Source organism: Crinia signifera, chromosome 5 (assembly GCF_055691185.1).
Source record: "Crinia signifera chromosome 5, ASM5569118v1, whole genome shotgun sequence".
Classification (NCBI taxonomy): Eukaryota; Metazoa; Chordata; class Amphibia; order Anura; family Myobatrachidae; genus Crinia; species Crinia signifera.
In genome coordinates this window covers 150,000,437-150,022,878 of record NC_139221.1, presented here as the reverse complement: position 1 = coordinate 150,022,878, position 22,442 = coordinate 150,000,437, and the positions used below count along the sequence as shown (strand labels likewise).

The window sequence follows — 22,442 nt, the reverse complement described above, 5'->3', positions numbered from 1 at the left end:
GGGGTATCCACTTCCAGGGAGTCCCCTTCCACACAGGCAGGGGTTAAATCACAGCTGTTCTGGGCTGCAGCTCTCCTTGTCTGAACTGCTAACACAGAGATTGGCTCAGTATTCTGTACAACCCCTGATACTGGTGCTTTCGCAACATTATCTGGTAACGATACATCACATAATTCTACCTTAGTACAGGCATTGTGACCCACTTCCCCCCTGTACATTTGCAAAGGGTTAGGTTCTGCTAAACACAAATCTGCAACCTCACATACATTTACATTACGATTGTAAAGCTCAGCAGGGGTCGCCTGAGGGACAGAAGGGTTAGCTAGTAACACAGAGTCAGTACCAACATCACTTTCATTGACATAGGCAGTGTGCATCTTTCCAAGATCAGTCCCCAAAAGCACACCGGCAGGTAGATTGTCCAGCACCCCAACATCACGGATGCCTCTTCCAACCCCCCAATCAAGGTATACCCTGGCCATAGGAACATCAGGGTGGACCCCACTCACCCCCCGTACAGCAATAGTCTTTCCTGGGATGATGTTCTCTGGGCCCACCAATGCTGAATCTATGAGAGTCAGATCTGCACCTGAGTCCAATAGCCCAAGCGCCACCCTTTGTCCTACCTGGACTGGTTGTAGATTGTCCCGGGGTCTCTCCTGGGGTCCTCCTACACACAGGACGGCAGGCATAGGTTTCACGGCTGGGCCCCCCACAGGAGAGTTCCTCTTGGGGCAACGGGAACGGAAGTGCCCCACTTCATCGCAAATAAAACACCTGCGGCTGGTTGCCAAAACAGGTTGTCCCCCCACCCCCCCAACAAATGCAGCGGCTGCTGGTTTAGTTGAAGAGGGCTGCTGGGGCGAGTCTCCGGGTCTCCGCTCTCTCCAGCTGACTTGCCCGGGCGTCCCCCAGGTCTTCTTTGCCACAGAAGCCCTGGTGCTGGTGTATTGGTCTGCCAGGGTGGCAGCCTTTTCTGCTGATTTGGGATTCCGGTCCAGGACCCACTCTTTAACCTCAGCTGGGCAGAGTGCGATGAACTGCTCTTGCAGAAATAGGTCCTTCAATTTATCATAGTCCTTTACTTGCAAGCCCTCGACCCACTGATGCAATAGGGTTGACAGTTGTGCTAACAGGCCCCCATAGGTATCAGAGGGGCTGCGCTTTAAGTCTCTGAACTTCTGTCGGTATGCCTCAGGGGTGATGTTGAAACGCTGTAGCAAGGCTTTCTTTATGGCAGTATAATCTCCATCCAGCTCCTGGGGAAGGTCAGCAAATGCATCCAAAGCCTTTCCCCTCAGCCCAGGGGTTAAATAACTTGCCCATTCACTGGGGTCCAGTGCAAACTGCCGGCAAGTCTTTTCGAAACTCCTGAAGAAAGTATCCAGGTCACCATCTTTCTCCAGCACGGGAAATTGGTCATGCCGGGGCTTTTTCCTACCCGGGTTACCAACAGCGCTCTGGCCGCTGAGCCTCACCAGTTCCAACTGGTACTCACGCTCCGCCTGACGCTCTGCAGCCTCTCGCTCGGCTCTGCGCTGCTCAGCCTCTAGCTCGGCTCTGCGCTGCTCAGCCTCTAGCTCGGCTCTGCGCTGCTCAGCCTCTAGCTCGGCTCTGCGCTGCTCAACCTCTAGCTCGGCTCTGCGCTGCTCAGCCTCTCTGTCGGCTGCAGACTGGCGCTCTGCAGCTTCTCTGTCAGCAGTTGCCTGGTAATGCTGCATTAGCTGCACGGCCATTGTGGGGTCCAGGTCCTTCATTTGCCTGACAGCAGTATGAAGGTAACTCTGCAGTGTAGACTCACTGTTGCCAGCAGATGCATCTGACCCTGGCGGGGCATCACTTGTGTTGTCTTGTGCCAACTGAGCCCTTGGAGTAGGAGTGTCCCTGGACTGGCTTCCTCCAGCAGCTAGAACCCGATCGGCTTCCATGAGTGCCTTTATCATCAGTTCTTTACTCAGGCCAGACCAAGGGATGTCCCTCCGTACACATATAATCGCCAGATCATCACGTCTCATCATCCGGTAATCAGACATCCTGAGTCTCACACTTGTCAAATAAAATGATAGTAAAGAAAACAAGAGAAGGGAGGGGAACAGAAATTGCACTCACTGTGTGACTTTTAAAACTATAGTAAAGCTCTGAGTTCTGATTCTGGTGATGTGGGTATTTCTCACAAAATTCTACCCACACTCACTTAAGTTCTTAAAGAGAAAAATTAATTCTCCACCCCACCGCTTGCCACCAAATGTCACGGACCCACCGGTCGCCTGCTCCGATACGTCAATCTGAGCAGCGCCGGCCGTGACTGGGGTTCACTCAGGACACTCGGGTCCTTTCCTTGAGGTACACTGCCACCAGCCAAAACCTGATTTTAGCGCCTGAAACTGCGCAAGGGGCGGCTTGGCTTGCCCCCGACCACACAATACAAGATAACAATGGTAACGTTTTCCAGCCTTTCTCTTCCGAGGCTAATGAGTCTTAGGAACACAGAACCAGAACTGAGAATGTATTATTTATTCCTAGAAATACTACAGAGCTTTAGAAAATAGTTACAAGATTTTACAGTGATTTTAAAAGTACACACAATGATTAAATGCAAATTTCAGAGATAAAATAAAAAAGAAAAAAAATGACAGAACCTATCTTACACTTAAATACAGATCCTGACGTGGGGGGGTCCTCCACAAGAAATCTCTCGTCGCCTACAGCCTGATTGCTAGACCCCCAGGTAGTGACACTGACTATAGGGAGAAAGGTCTTAGTTATACCTTGCAGACTCCCTCATCCCTCCCACCCTTGGGATTCCACTCTTTCCATGCTGAAGGAGTGTTGAAGGTCCCTGGCAATGTACTTTCTACAGTCTGCTGTTTTCAAAGTGATTGATCCTCCTTCCTTGCATAGCAGACCCACTGATAAGAGATGTGAAGGAAGGGGACAAACTCTAACCTCTTCTCCTGGACCATGGTTTATGAGGGGCTCAGATCTTATCTTACATCCTAACTCTGGAGGAGTCCACAGATGTCACACTGAGGGGATACAGGCCTCAAACTCAAACCAGAGTCACCTACAGTTTACATACAAGACATGTCCTGATTCCAATACTCACAGGAGACATAACTATTACACCAATATCAGACATACATTGACCGGACAGATAATCATAACAGGAGGCATACGTTAATTTGATCGATCACCTGATCTGATCGTTACAGACTCTATTGTTGAAGTAACATTTCTGCATTTTTTAAAATTTTATATATTTTATTTTGTTCCCCAAAAATCTTAGCTGACCGCACAAAAGTTGTGTGGCATGCAAAAGTTTCCAGTCATCCTTCAAATTCTCTGTAGTAAAGGAGGAACATTTGAAAAACACAAAGTGAAGTGCTTTTTTTTTTTTTTCCTCCATTTTTATATTTAAGTGCTGATTGTTGCATGCACAGACCATGCAAACATTTTTGCAAATGTGAAAGATGTTTGAAATCTCTCTGCTGGGACATCCCTTCATTGCAAGGGCTGGAGATGGCATTGCTTAGCTTCTGTCATCTATATAAATAACGTTCCTGCACAGCCCACATTATGTCTACTGGGGGCCGCAGGAATGTAAAGGGGTAGAGTAAGCGATTTCTGCATCATTTTCTTGTAATTAAATACACAAGTATGGCTTTCTTGAGCTAAAATGCTGGATGTGAGCCATATCTTTATTAAATATAGTCCTATTTATTATAATAATACAGATGGCCCTGCTCTCTGTGTTTCCGTCAGCTCACCATATAGCTATAGCTGGCGGAGCCGACAGGACGGCGATGCGCAAGCATCTCCGCATCATTGCCGAGAATGAGGCGAACGTGCATCTCACTGGACGGTGCATGGCGGTAGTTGAGCCGGGAGCCGCTCTTATGAGAGCGGCTCCATCTGTATTAAAATATGGTTTTGATGCTCCCAAATATACATTCTAGTTATTTTAAGACGGGCCACACAAATTTGGCCGTATGGTGCATCAGTAAACACTTGCTGATGTTGGTTCAGTGTCATTTCACGACATTTAAAACAGACTGTCAAGATACCTACATTAATTATGCCGACATGGTCAAAATTGCTACTTTTCAAATGTTGATGTCTTAAAATGTCAACATGGTTATTTGGTCTCTATGTTGACATGGACAAAGTATAAGTGAACCACTGTGCACGCCATGAATCCAGCACAGTGTCTCACTGCGCTTGGCACACTATTATTTATTTATTTATTTACAGGTTCTTATATAGCGCAGCAGATTCCGTTGCGCTTTACAATAGTAGACAGTGATAAAACAAACTGGGTAACAACATACAGACTTTGAGGTAGGAGGGCCCTGCTGCAAGCTTACAATCTATATGGATATAGGGGGAAACACAAGGACAGGCACCAGTAATACCATAGCAGTCCCACCAAGTTACAAGTCCAGAAGGGTAGCTATATAATACATAAGTGCCTCAGAGGGTTATGCATGTAGAACTTAAACATTATAGGCTTGCCTGAAGAGGTGAGTTTTCAGGGAACGCTTGAATGTTTGGAGGCTATTGGAGAGTCTTATTGTGCGTGGAAGGGCATTCCATAGGATGGGAGCAGCCCGATGAAAGTCCTGTAATAGTGAATGGGAGCTGGTGATCCGTGCAGAAGAGAGACGCAGATCTTGTGCAGAGCGGAGTGGTCGAGATGGGAGATATTATAATCTAACTCTATGCCCACTTGGATTGTGAAGTAAGAACAATTTGCTTTCAAAGAAAAATTATGAAAACTCATTTGACTTTTTTGATATATCTACAGTTTGAATGTGTTGGTATTTTGAATGTCTGCCAATGGTTGTCGGTATTTTGACTGTTGGTAAATTGGCTGCAGCTCATTGAGGTTATGTTGTCTTCAGTGCTTCGTTATGGAGCTTGTTTTTCAAAGAAGAAATCTGGGTACTTGTGTACTTTCACGGCGCCCTTGAAAGCTGAAGCTACGGGCTTGGTGGCTCGCCACGCTATCTAATCAACTCACGCTATCTAAAATAAACTCCATGTCAACGTGGATAGTGGGGGTACCAACTATCCACATTGGCATGGAGTTTACAGCCCCGCATGCTGGCGCCGTGAAACTACACAAGTACCGAAATCTGTTACTAGTCTATTTTGACAATTAAGCTGTTTTACTGCATTTAGATTTTCCTCAAATATTATCTATTCATATATTGCTTTTTAAAAATAACTGGTACACTTAATCATCAACAGAAGTACATTCAATACTCATTTTGTATTTTGCATTTACCAGGAAACTGCTACATGGAAATTAGTGTTCACTCTAGGATTTGTTTAGGGCAGGGTGCTGACTACCGAGCAAGCACATTTTTTCAATCGGGAGGGCACTTCAAAGCAACACATTTTTTAACCCCCCCCCCCCACAGTAGCGAACTAGACAAAATGCCACCAGTAGCGCCCTGCACAAAATGCCCCCAGCAGTGGCACACACACACACACTGGTACAATGCCCCCAGCAGTGGCACACACACACACTGGTACAATGCCCCCAGCAGTGGCACACACGCTGGTAAAATGCCCCCAGCAGTGGCACACAGGCAGGTACAATGCCCCCAGCAGTGGCACACAGGCAGGTACAATGCCCCCAGCAGATACACATATGCAGTTGCCCAGTAATACTCACTGCCCCTGCTGCCACCTTATTGAGGTGAGAAGCCGAGAACGCTCTTCTCCCACCACTGGATGGATGACTGCCCAGTTGCCGTTTGAAATATGGCGCCAGCCTGTGAGCCTGGTAGCCAATCACTGGCCCCGGCTTCTGGCACCCGTGCTACAATTGGCCGCTGTATTTTAAATAAAGAAAATCCCTACAGCTGGCTGAGCTGTGCCGCCCCGCAAACTGCTTAGCACGGGGCTGTCTCTCTCTGCACGCAGTCAGAGCAGATGCCGGTCCGGCCCTGCTGAGCAGCTGTCAGCAGAGGGAATAACACCATGCTGATACGCCGCTGAGGAGTGGCGTGTCAGCGCGGCAAGGGGCACTGGGAAGAGCTGACAGTCATTATCAACGGAGACTGTCAGCTCTTCCAGGTACCCCCTTGCCGTGCCGACACGCCACTGATTCCCCCTGCTGAGATCGGCTGTCAGCTATTCCAGCTGGCCCGGAACAGCCACTGCGAACCGGCTCCCCCGGCCGCCAAAGTCACTGTATTGGGAGGTGGCGGTGGCGCAGAATTAATGTGAGCAGGCCCGCTGATGTCAGGGGCTGGCCCGGCCACCACCGTCACTGTGGGGGGCGGGCACCACCGTCACTGGGGGGGTGGGCCCAGCCCCTATGGAGTTGCTGGGCTCCTTCCCCCAATCTCTACTTGCCTGTTTGCATTGGCAGTGACACCGCATGCAGTGGAGGGGACAGTCCCGGGCCGGCTGTTTTAGCAAGGCGCTGCTAAAAGGGCAGGGCGCAATTTGCCCTTTAAAAATAGGGCAGGGTGCCGCGCCCTGCTAAAACAGCCTAGAGGGAACACTAGAAATAAAATAACAGGTTAATCCTGTTCTTGACATGTAATATATAGTCAAGCTTGTGCTTTACTGAGCTTACAGGATCCATCTGAAATAACTGTATATCTTATAATTAATACTGTAAGTGTCTCTTCCCTCTACCACTCCCATCCCCCAATCAAGAAGCTTCTTTTACCCCATTGCAGTAGGCTGCTATGCTCAAGCAGAGTGTAGCTGACTGGTGGATTTATACACTGATATATATTGGCCCAATAATGAAATAACTGCACATTCATCTTTTTAATCTGCATCCGTTCACATTAGGGCAGTGTCCTAAAGGTGTGATATGAGCTTCAAGTGTGTATTAGTGTTCATGCTAGCACCATCCATCTTTGAAAACCCATGCAGTTCTTCCTTTATATCACCAGCATATTCCATTCCCTTTTTAGAATTGGAATCAAACAAAAATATATCAAACTGAAGCGAATAATAGACAGATATAGGGCGGTATTTAATGCCGCCAGCGAGGGGCTTTGTGCAACGAGGATCTACAAAACTAAGCCATCCTCGCCGTCCAACCCCCTCGTTCGCTGTATTCAATGTTCTGGGGAAATCCCCTAAACGGGGAGGTTCACCACAAATGCAGCGAGCCCACTGCATTTTGGGGCGAGCCCTGCCATTTTGATGACTTCACTGAAAAGAACCAGCGAGGTGAAAATGGTGAGTGAACGGAGGGGCAGGCTATCAGCACTGATTGCCGTCATAGTGCACCTTAAGGGCGTTGAATATATGCCATAGAGGTAAGAAAACAATATAATATATATGATTGAAGAGCAGTGGAGCACTGAAAAATTTTAGTTCTATTATTTTTTTAGTTAACGTATCTTGTAGTCCTACTTATCGATAATTCAGTCCTAGCAGTTCCCTTGTTACATATGCCGCTCAGCCATAACATGCTGATATTTTATAGGTCCTTCTCCTGCTACCAAAACAGCTATGGCCTGTTGAGGCATGACTTCCATCTGAAGCTGTCCTATTGTATCTGGCACCAATGTATCTCCTCCCTGCTCCTTGACGTTGCGCCGCTGATATGCCAGGGTACCTCCTGGAATGGACCTGTGTCCTAATCTTGGGTGTGACCTCAGCATTTGTGGTGTGAATGGGGTATTAGTTGTAAGGTAAGGCCTCCAGACTTGGCATTTATTTCTCAAGCACATACCACAGATGCCTGATTGGAATGTGATCTGGGGAATTTGGAGACCAAGTCAACACCTTGAAATTTATATTCCTCAAATACTAAATAAATTTTTTTTTTTTTTGCAGTGTGGCAGGCTGTTTTATCCTACTACAAGAAGCCACTGTCATCAGGAAATAGTTTCCCGATGACAGGAGAGGTGTGTACTTAATGCATTAAAGTAAAATCCACATAAATGTCACGACTTATGCTTTCTCATCAGAGCATTGCCCACATCAAACTGCTTAAGCCTCCATCAACTACTGTGACTACTCCGAGGGGAAAAATCACAGCCGATCCATCGCATATGATCCCATTCCCTGCTGTGGGATCCGATGGATCCTTGTTGCAGGAGTGATTATCCCCAGCTCCGTTTTGATGTACACGGGACCGATTTTGGGCTGTTTTCATCCAATAACTCCGCCTGATGCCTCAGTATCTGATGAAAAGGGCCCATATAGCACCTTTTACACTGGGTTGCCTATTTACCATATTGCGTTCTGGTACCACCTGCAACCTTCTTCCATTGTTACATGGTCCATTTCTGATGCTCATATTCCCATTGTAGGTGATTTTCAACGTTGAAAAATGGTCACAGTGATCATGACTAGATTGAATTTATGCAGCCGCAAGCTGCAATACACTGTGTTCTGGCACGTTTCTATCATGGCAGTCTTTTCAGCAATTTGAACTACAAGAGCTCCTTTGTGAGACTGGCTAGCATTTGCTCATCATTGATCCTTCAGCACCTTTTAGCTGGGTTTAATGTTGTACTTTCTTGGACCACTTGTGGTAGCTACTAAACACTACATACCAGAACACAAGACCTGCCATTTTAGAGGTGCTCCGACCTAGTCAACTATCAGGGGGTCAGCCTTTGGGCGGGATGTATTAAATATATACATTGCCGCTGCAGCGATGGTAGCGCATATGTATGTGCCTAGTATCACAAAGCCGTGACAGACTCCCCCGAAACCTGTGATGTGGTGACAGGGGGTGTGTGTGTGTCTTTGTCACATCCCTGACTCAGCGGCTGTCCCCAGCGCCTCCTCCTGAAGGACATCTGGCTGTGGCATACTGCTAGGGGGAGGAGGAGTTTGATGGAGGAGGGGGGTAGACGCCTGCGGCGATAGAAGCCCATAGGCTTCTATAGGGTATAGCCACCCAAAGGTGGCCATACCCATCCCTGCGAGGATGCCGTGGCTGGGTATTAGTACATTTTTAAAATGTGGTAAAACCCCTGAAAATTGGGGTTTTACCGCGTTTTTCCCTTAGTACATCTCGCCCTTTGTCAGAGTTGCTTAGGTCCTTATGCTTGATAATTTTTCCTGCTTCCAACATCTCTTCAAGAACTGAGTTTTCCCTTGCTGCCAAATATATCCACCCCTTGACAGGTGCTATTTTAACAAGATAATTACAGTGAGTTTGTTGTTGGCCTCCAACTTGTACAATTAAATTAGTTTGTTTTTTTCTGAAATAAGGTTTGACTACTGAATAGACATGTGGCATACATTCTATTGGTATGCTTGTATATAATTCTACGTCTCTTTCTAAGGAACTGGTAAATTAGCCTGATTTATTTTGGATACAAATTGTATGGAATGTCTCTTAAGGAATGCAGGTTCACAAAGAGAAAGCAATTCACAGCATCCGGTTACCATGGTAATCTTCTGCAATATACTGCAAGAGAGAGCTATAAATGGTTCTGGTGCGTCTATGCATGCACATTAAAAGACCATAATATTCACAAGTCTAAATATCGATAAAGTAAGTAAAGTACAGATTATTTTCCACTAACCTACATTAAAATAGTATATATTGTCTTGACTTTATTAGCCTACCCAGTACCTTCTTTATTTAGATCTTATCTTATATAGAGAATCCTGAATTCTGATCGGAATGGGGTGAATTCGGCCGGCACCCATCAAATGGTTTCTCCTGCAGCGGAGGCATGCCAGGGGAGGTGTCTTCCTTACACATCCCCCCACATGGTACCGAGGGGAATCGGGGGCGTGTATTTGGCGGGGCTGAGTCATTGGTGAGCGAGCGTCGCAGCTTACCTAGCAAACCAGAATTATCCCTATAGTTTTATAGTTCCATTACCATGCTGCTTCCTCAAAGATGTTGATGTGTATGTGTATACTTTTTTTTCCCCTAAAAATCATTGTTCAATTGGACCAACTAGTTGACTTGTTAGATGTGGTATAGCTCACAGAACATGTCCTAGGTAGCAAGGCAAAAGGTCTTCACACAAAAGGTCGACACATGAAAAGGTTTTCATATTTTTTTGGTTTCAGTGTCGACACCTCATCATGTGGACCCCAATTAACGTAGAGCATACCCCCGCATTGCTCGCTATGCTTTACCTTTCCCATCCGGAGTCTATGTGGGTGGTAACGCATGAAAAATATTGAAAAACTCACTGCTGTCGACCTTCCATTCGTCATCAGGATTCCATGCTGCGTACACACTAGACTATTTAAAATTTTTTGCAGATAATGTCATAACAAATTCTTAAGATTTGTTTAGTGAGTGCGCACTGCATCGTTAGCGTTGTGCGCTCCAGTGGCTTGCTAGTGTCATTGCTGTTGTCTATATATACAGCTCAATCAAGTGATGCCATGCTGCTGAATGCACGTGCCAGTGCCGGCATCACCGCTGGGACCTGTTGCTATAAATCGTACTGGGTACCCAGTTAAAGGCTTATTTTAGGTTATCTGAATTATAACCCCCACCATATTTTTAGATTTTAAAGGTCACCTTACCCTTGTGAGATTTTGTCAGATTTGACCCAATTCAGACAGATTGGGCCAATTTATCTGACAAAATCTGATGTTCCTGATGCTGTAGGACCCAATGCACAATCCCGTGCGCATTGGGTATAACCAAGAGATTGAGTTTGAAGAAACTCAGGAGCCCGAGGTGTGCTCCCTACCACCAGTGCTGTGCCTAAACACGTGCAAAGGGGGCCGTGAGATCGAAGTGGGCCATCTCCCGAAGGAGACGGGCCCCGTTTTTCCCCTAACCCCTCTCAACCATAAGGCCGAAGAGGGGAAAATAGGGAACGATGGGTCCTCTTCGCCGAAGCTTAGAGAGACCCTCATTCCTCAACCCCCGGAAGGGTTAGGACGGTTGGTCCTCCGCACCCGAAGGTTTGGAGAGACCCTCAGTAGACTTCCCTCCGCCTTGCGGCTCGGGGTCGTCCTCGGGGGGCACGAAGCTCTCCCCAAAAGGCGAGAGCTTCGGCACATTGCGGAAATGGAAGGCCCGAAAGGGTCGACCACACTACCCAAAAAACGTGACAAACTACAAAAAAAAACAAGGAACGTGAAACGTGACAAACGTGAGAGGGGGAGAGAAATAAATAATAAAGATACCTCAGCCAGAGGGCCGGGGTGGGGGTGTGAAAAATTGTCCTACCTCATCCAAAAGGATGAGGTAAGGACGTGAAGCGTCGCCTGAAGGGAAAGTGCGCAGTGCAAGTGCTTACTAGTGCATGGTGATTTTGGGATCACCCGTGCATGTTCGGCACCCCTGAGTTTCCCCGGGGGCACAGTGCAGCCTCGGACTCCAAGCAACCGACCGATCAGCGTCCGACCAAGGTTTCTCTGTTCCCATTGTAGGGCATTTTCCAGCCCCTGGCATGGGAATGGGTACTCCACTGGGCTTTTCGACTGACTCCCTTAGGGGCTGCGACCCCCTCGGAAGAGCAATCTACTCAGTCTCAGTGTTTCTCCGATCCCAAGGTTAAGGTACTAAGCTGGGCCTTTCGCGGTCTCCCCATCAGAGGCTACGAACCTCTGGAACAGGAGCCATCTACTCAGTCCCAGCCTTTCTTCGCTCCCTGGGAATGGATACTAGACTGAGCCTTTCGCTGTCTCATCCTTCGGGGGCTACGAACCCCGTCAAGAGAGTCAAGCTACTAGGCCCAGTGTTTCTCCCCCCCTCTTACCAGTGGATTTACGGAAACAACACCTCCTACCAAAGGCAGAGGTGAAGGTACTCAGCCAGACTTTTCACCACTCCCAGGCAAAAAAGAGGGGTCCCACACCCTCCGCCCATCAGAGCAGCTACTCAGTCCAGCCTTTCTCTATTCTCTGCCAGAGGCCAGTCCATACCCACTGATAAGAACAGATACTACACTTGATCTTAACCAAAAGGCCAAGAAGCGATGAGATTGATCCTCCTGCACATAGTATAAATCTCAAGTCAATCAGGTCCAACTTATCCCTCAGACAAGTTGGACAAGTGTAAGGGGGCCTTTAGTTGTTGAGAATGTTGGGATTTATAGTTCATGACCTACACCATTAAACTACAAACCAGATTTTAAAAACAATGCTAATGAGTATGGGGAATGTAAACCGTTAAGTACATTTACTGAGGAAAAATAGCACCTTTTAAAAAAAAAAAAAAAAAAAATGACCAGTATTTTGCATAATTTACCATAGCCTTAAAGTGTGCTTAGTTATTTATTCTGTAGAAAATAATACACACTTTTTTAGTTGTTTTTTTTATTTTTTATGAGAGAACACTAGCAGTTTCCCTCAATTTTATACATCCTGTCAGATGTCACCGTGTGAACAAGAAATAATAGAGGCACTTATTAGTGGATAGTCTGCATATATCATGGAGAGAGCAGCAGTCCGCAGTGTTGTCCTGCTGGAAATATTGATTGTGACCTCCTCCTTTTAATCATCAGTAGTAAAAACAGGAAATTCCTGTTGCTGGTTTTTTTTTTCTTTTTATAAATAAGTATAGGACGCTATTAATAGCAATGATTTTTTTTTTTTGTGTATGCAAACATAATCTTTTAGATAGCTTAGCAGTTCAGTGTTTATAATTAATAGGAGAAGTATCACTTTGTTATGGGAAAATATGTTATCAAGCCTATGGAAGATAAATAAAAATGCCTATCTCTTAAGCTCACATAATAGCATCTGAAGTCCTAGCTTAATGTTATGCTTGAGTTGTTGAAGTGAATACATTTCCTGATGATTATGTATGTATGTGGATGCCACAGATTGTTGGTCCTCGACCAAATAAAATTAGTTGTTATTAATTGGGAAGGCAAAACCAGAGCTCGTCATAACTTGTGGTTAAACAGAAGCACAACCTCTGCATATTTGTACCTAAGGGTAAACATAAGCACAGTTTGCTTCATTTAATATTTTTTCTCAATGTCTCAGTAAGAAACTTTTTTGGCCTAGGGAAGTGATTCCCAAATGGTATGCCTAGGCACCTAGGGTGCTGCCAGGGTCTTGAAGTAGTGCCTTGGGTTTGTCAACATATTTATGGTCGAAGCCATAGTCAAAACTATGCTAGTGGCTAGAATCATAGAATATATGGACAATCCGAAGCACAACTGTACACCAAAACATAAATGAACCTAGCACTTTAACAAAATTGACTGTGGCAGGCTCCTCCACCATCTATCTCCATAGATCTACCTCTGGAGCTCTCTGCTGGCTCTCTCCCAGTCCTCATGTGTCACCATGATCACATGTCTTTCCTGTCAGGAGTCACAACACCAGGCTCCATGTGTGACCTCCTTTCACGTGGGGAGGATTTCAGCATGTAGTAGCTTCCTATTGGAAGTTGCTACTGCCCATCATACAGGACTGAACTCCTCCCCCACTTGGGCTGCCAGTACATGGAGCGATGACAGCAGTAGCTTTCCAGCAGGAAGCCATTCTGTGCACATCATGCTACAGTGCTTCCATGGGCTGCTGCCTGTGCAGCCCAGCAGAAGCAAATCCTCTGCAGTGAGCATGCCCAGACTTCAGGGAGTCATTCAGTGTGATGCAGCTGAAGGAAGGTATGCATTGCACCACAGAGTTACATGGAAAGAGGGAGGGACACAATATTGCCAAAAACAAAATATATTTAATCAACCAGAGCACTGGTAAGGACTTGTTCTCCAAAACATGATTTTAACACATTAAGTGAATAGTGTCTGGAAAAAGTGTGCATAGATTTCCATGTAGCTGCATTGCAGATATCCTTAATCGATGCTTGAGCCTTCCTTGCCCATGAGGTCACCATGGCCCTGGTGGAGTGTGCCTTTTTTGTAGTTGGAACTTCCTGACCATCTTGTTGGTAGACAAAGGATATGAGGTCCCGGATCCATCTTGCCATAGTTTGCTTGGATGGTGACATTCCCTTTCTTGGTCCGTCTGTGATTATGACTAGATTCTTGGACTTCCTCATCTCTATCAGTCTCTCTAAGTAAATAGTGATACCTCTCACTAGATCTAGAGTATGCCACTCTTCTTCTATTTCTCCTTTTTGGTTCTGGATAAAATGAAGGACGTGTGATCTCCTGATTCAGATGAAATTTACTAACAACTTTAGGAAGAAAGTCAGGATGAGTTCTTAACACTACCCTGTCTGGGAATATCTTCAGGTATGGTTCTTCGATGTACAGAGCCTGTAACTCACTGATTCTCCTTGCCAACGTACTTCAAAGGAATTTCATTTAGAGGTTCAAATGGGTGTTTTGTCAATGCTTTTAATACCAGATTTAGGTCCCAGGGTGCTACCAGTGACCTGATTGCTGTCTGTATCCTCTTAACTGCGTTGCAGAACCTTTTATTAAGATCTTCCGCTAATTTTCTACTTAGTAGAACACTTAAGGCTGAGATTTGCACTTTTAAGATGGAGGTGGCTAAACTCGACTCATATCCTAGATATAAAAACTGCAATACTTGAGCTGTTGAAGAGAGACTAATGTCAGTAGATGATCCCTTCCATTGAATGAAAGCCTGCCAAACCCTGTAATACACTAGAGATGAAATCTCTTTCCTTGCTTGGAGTAGTAGTCCTACTACTTGGTCTGACAAGCCTTGACTCCTCAGTATCCCCCTTTCAATTTCCATGCCTTTAATGAGAGTATTTCTGGCTTTGGATGTACCACTGGACCTTGGTGCAAAAGACTGGGTATATTGGATAGAGTCATGGGATCTTGAATGGCTAGCTTCGGGACTGTCGGGAACCACGATCTCCTTGGCCAGAAAGGTAGAATTATAATCACTGTGACCTGATCCTCTATTATTTTCTTCAGGACTCTGTGTATTAACGGAAATGGGGGGAATATGTACCCCAAATGACATCTCCATCTTACTGAGAAGGCGTCTACTGCAGAGGTCTGGTATAGATAATATCTTGAGAAATATTTCTCTACCTTCCTGTTGGAGTTTTTTGCCATTTGATCTATGTCTGGCTTTCCGAATCTCTTTACCACTTCTTGGAACACTCGTATTCAGTTCCCATTCTCATGGTGAGACTTCTTTTCTGCTTAAGAAATCTGCTAGTACATTGTTCTTTCCGGGAACAAACACCGCCGTTAATGATGGAATGTTTTCCACTGCCCATACCATAATATTTGTGATTATTGTCATTAAATCTCTGCTCCTTGTTCCGCCTTGATGGTTCAGATGTGCCACTACTGTGGTGTTGTCCGAAAAAATTCTTCAATGTTTTCCTCTTATTTCTTGTTTGAAGTAACTGATTGTCCTCCAGACTGCCTTTGCTTCCCACCAATAGGAAGACTTTTGGCTCTCTTTCCTTGACCATACTCCTTGAGTTGTTATGCTGGACATATGAGCACCCCAACCTAGAGCGCTTGCATCTGTTGTGACTATCAGAAAATGTGGAAGTGTCAATGACGTTGCTCTTCTTTGCATCTCTGTACTCATCCACCATCTTAGAGAATTTTTTACCTGTAACGATAATTTAATCTTTGTATCTGTATTTGTATCTGCTTCTCTTTTCACATAAGGAAGGATTGCCCACTGCAGAGCTCTGAGCTTCCAATGAGCCCAAGGTATTGTCCCAATGGCTGACATCATCATCCCCAGAAGCTTCAAACATGCCTTTTAGATGAACTTCTCTTGATTGAATTATACTCTTGGAGTTTGACTGTATCTTTTGACATCTTTCTTCTGATAACTTTACTTCAAATCTTTCTGAGTCTATCAGCAACCCCAGGAATTGAATCTTCTTTGATGGTTCTATCTGGCTCTTTTGATAGTTTATTATCCATCCAAGTTCTTCCAGAATTCTTATTACTGTAAAAAGGTCTGGTAACACTTTTTCTTTTGATGGAGCTGCTATCAACAAATCATCCAGATAAGGCCATATGCGAATGTGTTTCTCATTCTCATGTATGCTATCAAAGTAACCAAAACCTTTGTGAAGACTCGCGGTGACGTGGTCAACCCGAATGGCAGGCAGGTGAATTGGAGATGTTCTCCCATCACACAAAATCTTAGGAATTTTCTGTCTTGAACTCTGACTGGTATGTGGTAGTACGCATCCTTTAGATCCAGTGAAACCATGAAGTCTCCTTTCTCTATCCCTGCCAGAATAGACTTTTGAATCTCCATCCTGAATTTTCTTATATTTATATAAGAGTTCAATCTCTTTAAATCCAGGATCATACGATATCCTCCTGTGTTCTTCTTTGGGTCTTTTGATATCCAAAAATGATCTTTTCTTGGAATTTGAAAGAATTCTATTGCATATCCTTCCTTATTTATTTTCAACACCCATCTGTCTCGAATGGTACTTCTCCAGATCTCTGAAAACATGGACAGACGTGCTCCTACACAATGATTGCTGTAATTGTCATTGCCTAGGTCCTCTTTTAAAGTTTTGACGAAAGGACTGCTTTGATGACTGGAAAGAACCTCTCTGGTTGCATGGTCTTTGACCATACGGTCTTCCTGGCCTGTAACTTCTAGAGGCTCTATATTGCTGTCTGGATGAGTCCTGAAACTGGAATCTGTTCCTCTTTTCTTGTGGAAGTCTAAGTGATTTTCCACCCGTGATTCTATGTATTAGTGCATCCAGCTTAGAATCAAATAATTGAGAACCCTCAAATGGAAGTGATACCAGTCGGTTCTTGGAATGGGCGTCTGCTGACTATGATCTTAAGCATAGTGCCCTTCTAACTGAGACCCCAGCTGCCATGGATCTTACCGAGAAGGATACCATATCAAGAGAGGCTTCGCAAATAAATTCGATAGCTTTTTGCATAGTTTCTAAATTCTTTAGCAAATATTGTTTGGAGATTCTATCTTCAATGTCGCTGTGTAATGCAGTTCCCCAAATTCTTAGCCCTTGCCACTGACGCCACAGAAACCCCTGTTTTCAGGGAAACCGCTGAGGAGAAATTTAATTTTCTAAGAGACCCCTCCAATCTTCTGTCCATAGGGTCTAAGAGACCCCTCCAATCTTCTGTCCATAGGGTCTTTGAACGAAGCCCCATCTTCCAAGGCAATTGTGGTTCTTGAAGTCAGTTCTGCTACGGCCACATCGACTCTTGGTAATTCACACCATTTCAAAAAGAGTTAATCTTTTAACGGATCCATGCGTTCTACTCTGGACAATTTTCCTTGCCTTTTGTCAAGATTAGATCATTCTTTGGATATTAAGTCTATCATAACTTTGTGTACCGGAAAATGACGACCTTTTTTTGATCTAGCTTCAAATAATATATTTTCTCCACCTTCAGGCGTAACTGGCTCTTTTACAGTCATAGTTTTGTATATAGCTTTCAGGATGCTTTCTACATGATCAAAGTTAAAGATTCTGGACTCTTCTTTAATTTCTCCTTCCTCTGCTGAAGTATCTTCTACTTCTACCACCAACTCCTCTGAGGATGCATTATCATCACTAAATCCAGCCTGATCCATTGATCTTTTATTTCCTTGTGAATCTAAGAATTCTTCTTTGGTCACACAGGATTTTTTCATCCAATCCATAAGATCTTGTATCATTTTTTGTTGTACCGGAGCAGGTGTAGTATTAGCCTCACATATTTCACAGAGATTTTTCCCTCGGGAACTGGGAAATGCTGAATCACAGACCATACATATAGTATCTATATTATTCTTTTTTGTTGTCTTCTTTTTTGGGACCGTAGTAGCTTCTTTAACAGGCACACTACAAATAAAGCCCAAAAAGAAGATTTTCATTTTTTTTTTTTAATTCTGACTGAAACCTATATACTGACCTACCTAACCACAGAAAACTTATGGAGCTTACCTCGCAGGGGCACTATCAGATCTCTGGGGGGAAGGCAAATCCATTTTGATATGCAGCAACCACCTGCATAATTCATATACATAACATTAGTATGACCAATCTTTTCAATATCACATAGATAAGAAATAATATGGGAAGTTTTCTTACCTTGCACCAAGTTCTGTTTGCTAATGCAGCAGGACAGCACACAGCCTCCTTCTAGCCCTCATGCAGGGCTTTAAACAGCTGCAGGATTCAAAAAAGGGGGCCAACTCAATATTACTCCCATAGCCTTCTGGGATATGTAGTTCTTATGGTGCCGATTTGTTTTATAAATAAAAATACAATACTCTCTGTATATTTTATTGCTGCCCCATATATCTTTATATTTCGTTAATAAAGCTAGCTTAAAAGCTAGCTTATACCTGTAGCGTCTATTGACAAAAAGACGCGCTCCGTCTTAACTGCCGCCAAGGATTGTGGGGCTTGTAGTTCCCGCGGCCATTCTCCTGTTCAGCCGCCCGCCGGAAGTTCACGCTGTAGCGCACTGACTTATGGACCTTGTAGTTGCCGCGTGCGCGGCGCTGGTGTCCTGGAACAGGCAGCGTTCTTATTCTGCTTCTGTTAACTTCTTCTACGGCATGGTCAGCTTTCAGTAAGCCGTTGTATACACCCTGAACCTACTCATTCACGGGCACACTTTCAGGTATGATTATTTATGGGCAGAAAACCTTTGTTTAGGCCACGCTCCCATGCTGCTCTTTCCCCTTAGTGAACCCCTGCTCCTGAAGTAAGCTCCAATAGAAAATTAACAAACCTACTCTGCCTAGTCTAACTGAAAACTAGGAGACAGGAAAAAAAGACAAGGATGAAGGGGTGGAGAGTCTATTTATGCAGGAAGGGGGAGGTCCTAGAAAAAAACAACCTGTCTATCTGAAGGGAGAGGGATGAAATCCCAAGGTTTTGGCTGCCCTGGGGATCGTAGAAGAAAAATATATACTTACCCCTTCGGTGGTCTTATCTCCATCTCTGCACTGGGAATGGGATTGAGCGGATGCTCATGGGCTGCTGAGAGATGTAGCTCTCCTCCTGCTACTTATGGGAGGGGTCACACACACACACACACACACACACACACACACACACACACGGGGTTATAATCTCACACACACACACATTATTACTCACTGCTGCTGTAGGAAGCCAGATTCCAATGCTGGATGAGTAATTACAGACTATTTAAGCTAAATGAATAGCACCACCCTGTGTAATTTCCTGCCCTCAATTGATTCCGCCCCCCCATCCAAAGTGGTACAGTGCTTGGAAATTTGTGGCATTCTTCATATTAGAGAATAGTGCGATACTCAGTCCTAGTCCTTTTGAAGCTCTAGTTATAGCTCTGCAACTATTGAATGACATTCTTAAAATGCAATCCGTTCTAGTTTTAAATAAGACTCACTGTATTGATTTTAATAAAGTGCACTTCAAATATAATATAACTAGAAGCGGATATGTCTTCTTAGAGAAGACCTAGTTCACAACAAAGTTTGTGACAGCTGCATGCATGATATTTGAGAACCGTTACCAGGGACCGTTTTTCATTAAATATGTCCACATTATGGTCAATGGGGTCACCCATTGATTGGCTAAATGCAGTTAAGGTTAAGATCAAACCACAGTCTCCTACTAATCTGTTCAATATAAAGCACAAAGACTGTGTTCAACACATTTTAGTAGCTCAAATCTGCAAAACTATGTAACATTTATGTAACAAGCTGCACATTGCAGAGAACAGGAAATCCTCCATCCTACAACAGAGATCCTTGAACACTTCCCACTCCTAAACATCAGTTACACATCTCTGTTTTCACAAACTCAGGCCATCAACGTAGCCTCCCTGCTCCATCACTGACAATCTGCTGCATACCTGCTCTGAACTACATGGAAGATTGGGCCTCATTTTTATGTTGGTTGTATAATAGCTATGTACTGTATTTATATTTTTTCTTTTAGTTGGTGATTGATACATACCAGGAGAGTGTATGATTAGGAGTTATTTAACACTAGTAAGCCCACTCGAAGCACGTTGTGATTGACTCATGCATGATTGTGTATGTGCATGTGTGAGAGAGAAAGAGATGTAGTTTCACACGCTTCCAACAGATGGCAATGTTTTGGAGACACATAGATACTAGATATCTATATAGATGATATGAAGTCATTGTAAAGTTTCATTCAATTATTGTGTATTACATTTGTGAGTTAGAACTTCCTGTGTTATGTGCCAAGGAGAAAGCACTGGTCTCTTCTATGTAGTTAGATTTAAATTACAGTAGAATTGGAGACCTATCCAGATCTCAGCCCCAGGCACCATGTTAGCAGTGACAGTAACTTATTGTTACTTATTTTTGTGGTCTATGTCTTGAATAATTTTTTTAAGTATCCTGGGGCCTGGATTGGCCGAGCGCGTAGGGTGTGAAAGCTTCGCTTGTAATCCGCAAAATATCCTGCGTCCCTGGGCAGTAGGTGCTTCTGTTCTCCCCCCTACCAGCTACCTCTTGCTTTTGTTCTCACCCTGAGCTCCTTTTTGGCCGGGTGATATCTCGTGGGGGCAACTGTTTGACTGAGATCCCATCCATTTAATCACACAGCTACTGAGGCCACCATTACACACATTGCATCCATGGTCTGCAGTCTCCTACAGAACACCGGAGCCTGTACTGACCTTTGACACTTCTAGGTTATCACTAAGAATCACTTCCCCATGTCATTTCTCCTAATTGACATAGGGAACACTGGAAATACTTTCACAGTGTGGAAGCTGGAACAATTTGCTAGGTAATCTGCCTGCTTAGCAGGCTGTCAATCGCCCCTGAACCTCCCAACTTGCTGGGGATTCCCCCCGAGGACTTAGCGCTGTTGACACTACAGATACTTCTCACTGCTTAGACATGATGTGCTAAAGATTCAAGAGAGAGTGGGTGAGATGGAACATGGTATCGCTGTTACTACTGTTGATATCGTATGTTACTACCATCTTAGGCTACAGTTACTGAGTTATCTATACAAATGAAGGACTGTTAAGGCAGAGGGCCAGATATACTAAGCTTCAAAAGTGATAAAATGGTGAGTGATAAACAGCCAGCCATCAGCTCCTACATGACATTTTTCAAACACTGTCTGTGACATGGCAGGTGAGAGCTGATTGGCTGGTGGTTAATCACTCTCCATTTTATCACTTTTAAAGCTTAGTGCATCTGGCCCAATATCTGACATTGAGGGGAGGGAGGCTACAACGAAAAAATGTGCACTTTGACTTCCGGAGAAGGCGGAGCCCCTGAAAAATTAAGTGAAAATCTCGTTCTACCCAGACTTTGCATTAGAGCAGGCATGTCCAACGTTGGCCCTCCAGATGTTGTGAAACTACACATCCCAGCATGCTTTGCCACAGTTTTGCTCTTAGAAAATGCTAAAACTATTGCAAAGCATGCTGGGATGTGTAGTTTCAAAACATCTGGAGGGCCAACGTTGGACATGCCTGCATTAGAGGTTCATGGTTTCATCAAGTCCAAAGAAAGCCAAATTTTAATTTTTATTTATTAACAGTTTCTTCTATAGTGCACACACATTCGGCAGCGCTATATAGAGAGAGTATTTAAACATTCACATCAGTCCCTGCCCCATGGAGCTTACAATCTATATTCCCTACCACATGTACGTACACACACACATATACATTCACTCAAATTGACAAATATGGTACGTTTTTCTGTGGGCACATGTTAACCATGTACGATTGCATTTTCTCGCTGTTTATATTCCTCCTCCTTATAGTAATGAGGTGCTTAGACATGTTATATCTTTTGTTGCCACCACCCCCTCCACACCAATTCTGTGCATAGGTGAATTTAATAATACTATGGCTCGAGAGATGCACAGTTGGAATGAGATGCCTAAAATAACATCTCCCCTTCCCTCGTCTCCCAGGCCCTTTGCAAAACTGGTGGCTGAGATTTGGTTGAATGAAATTTGGAGTACGAGTCATCCCCTGGAACTACAATTCTCCTGTCACTCAGCTAGCTTTCTTACGTTTTCTAGAATAGAATTGATCTAGAGTGGTGCATGTTCAGTATCTACAGTGGGGTATTTCTGACTATTCCCCTATGTTAGTGATTTTAGATGCAGGAGGCCAGAATGAGAACCCTTAATACTTTCTGGTTAACTCTTAACCTTAGTTAAGGAATGGAGTAATTGTGATACGTATAATACCTGTTTGAGCCTCTATTCAAACATGACACACTTTAAGGCTTCACTTAGAGGCTTATAAGGGTAGCTAACATTAAGAATGTTATCGGATTGCACCTTGATAATCCTTTTTGCCAAAGGGAGACTATATATCTCATGACCTGGTCACTTGTGGATCACCTACACTGGGCTCTAGCAAGAACTGAGGGTACAGTTACTTAGTTGACAAGTCCAGGTGTAAGCTACGCGAGGTGGATATTTATACTATCTTTCTAAGGGGGAGAAAGGGTGCTGCTCCATTCAGCAAATTTGTGATCCGCAAGGTACAGCACATTATTCTACTCCAGTTATTGCCCAGGTTTTCCTTTCCTTTTATTCCTTGCTTTATTCCTCCAGGGTGTCCTACATCAGCATTTATAGTTGTATCTTTCACATAATAAAATGC

General features: G+C 44.4%; 1 protein-coding gene and 1 pseudogene across 1 annotated transcript in view; one reads left to right on the top strand and one right to left on the bottom strand.

The window, feature by feature from the left end:
- The window catches only part of LPCAT1 (lysophosphatidylcholine acyltransferase 1), a 121,631-nt gene that overhangs the window by 10,694 nt on the left and 88,495 nt on the right, over positions 1-22,442 (top strand). The window lies entirely within an intron of this gene.
- LOC146006100 (U2 spliceosomal RNA) lies at positions 11,680-11,899 on the bottom strand (annotated as a pseudogene).